Source organism: Castanea sativa, chromosome 2, assembly GCF_040712315.1.
Source record: "Castanea sativa cultivar Marrone di Chiusa Pesio chromosome 2, ASM4071231v1".
Lineage (NCBI taxonomy): Eukaryota > Viridiplantae > Streptophyta > Magnoliopsida > Fagales > Fagaceae > Castanea > Castanea sativa.
The window spans coordinates 12900743-12902349 of NC_134014.1; the positions used below are offsets into that span (position 1 = coordinate 12900743).

General features: G+C 36.3%; 1 non-coding gene across 1 annotated transcript; it reads right to left on the bottom strand.

The window, feature by feature from the left end:
* Positions 1-316: 316 nt before the first annotated feature.
* LOC142626577 (U2 spliceosomal RNA) lies at positions 317-512 on the bottom strand. Its single transcript, XR_012842571.1, has one exon. It is a non-coding gene; the product is annotated as a U2 spliceosomal RNA (small nuclear RNA).
* Positions 513-1607: the final 1095 nt, after the last annotated feature.

Here is a 1607-nt window from a genome sequence, read left to right on the forward strand (position 1 = left end):
CTATTTAAATGATATTTAAATGTAAAAATGCTTCTTTAAAATTTTCTCCTTAGGCTTCAAATCCGGTGGTTTGGTACAGTTTTTATAACTATGCTCTTAAGTGGGGCTAGATGAAGGAGAACTAAATTTTAATTCAGTACCACATCATCTAGTAGGGTCCTGTGCCTTTTGGCAATGCAGAAAATATTGCCTTTTGGCGATCCTTTTTGACAATTACACTTTCTACAACATTGCTCATCCAAAATTGCACTAACTTTCGAAGAAGGTGTTAAACTCTAAAAATGCACATAGCAAAGCAAACTTTGTGACTTGCTTGGTAGGGTGCACCAGGCCCGAGTTGTAGTGCAACACAAGGGCAACGCTTAAGAGCCACGGTAGCAAGGTACTGAAACAGGCCCTCCCCCATCATAAATTGATTTAATATCGTGTGAATCAATGACTCACATGGCAAATATTAAACTGATAAGAACAGGTACTACACTTGATCTTAGCCAAAAGGCTGAGAAAGGTATGCTTTGAAATGTGCTTTACGGCATTATTTATCTCACACTCCTTTCTCCTTGTTTCTTTGCCTACCGGTGTGGGATAAACACCGCTTTGCAAATCTCCCACCTCACTGATTGTAAGAGCAACCGCATTAGTTAGTGTAAAATTTTCATTCTATTTTACATTAAAAGCCTATTTTTTTCTATTTTACACACCCATTTTTACAAAACACCCACATCAGTCTGTCTATTCTACCATCTATTTTATTTAAATAATCATTTTTCTCACTTTTTTTATTATTTTATCTCAAACTCTCTCTCTCCACTCACGACACTCCCTCTGTTCCAAACTCCTCTCTAAAACTCTCTCTATACCAAACTCTTCTCTGAAACTCTGATCCAAGCACAGCGCCGATCTATTCCATCTGAAACTCCGATCCAAGCACGGCGAGAAACTCTTCTCTTTGAAACTCTAATCCAAGCACCAATACTCACTGATCCAAGCATCGATACTCACCAATCCACAAGCACCGATCTACAAGCACTAATCCACTCTCTCTGTTTTTGTTGGCGTGTCCGTATGTGGGTGTGTTTGGTTTTGTGGTGTCTATGGTTGATTTTGTAGTTGATTTTTGATTTTTGTGGTTGATTTTTGATTTTGTGTCTATGGGAGTGTGTGTATCAAAGGAAGAAGTAGATGATGAGGGTGTTGGTTTTGCAGATGGAGAAGAGAGAGAAAAAAGGAGCGAAACTGAAAATTATTAAAATAATGTATAGAAGAGCTTCAGTAACCCACTGATGTTAGTGTTTTTTTGGTCAAAATGTATAAAATAAGTTGTTTTTTGTATTTTGCAAGATTATCCATGGACTGATGCGGTTACTCCAAAGTTCAACTTTTCAATAGCTAAAATGGTATCTTTATCTCTCTTTTTTCCTTTTAAACATGTAAGGTACAAAGAGACGTAGAAGTAGAACATATACAATTCTTTTTTCTCTTTTTGTTCCTATACATTCCTTTAAATATTCAATCTAAACTCTTAAAAGGGGACTCATATAAATTGATATGTTGAACTGAAGTGATGGATGCCTTGCCCAAAAAAAAAAGTTTAAAATTGATGTATG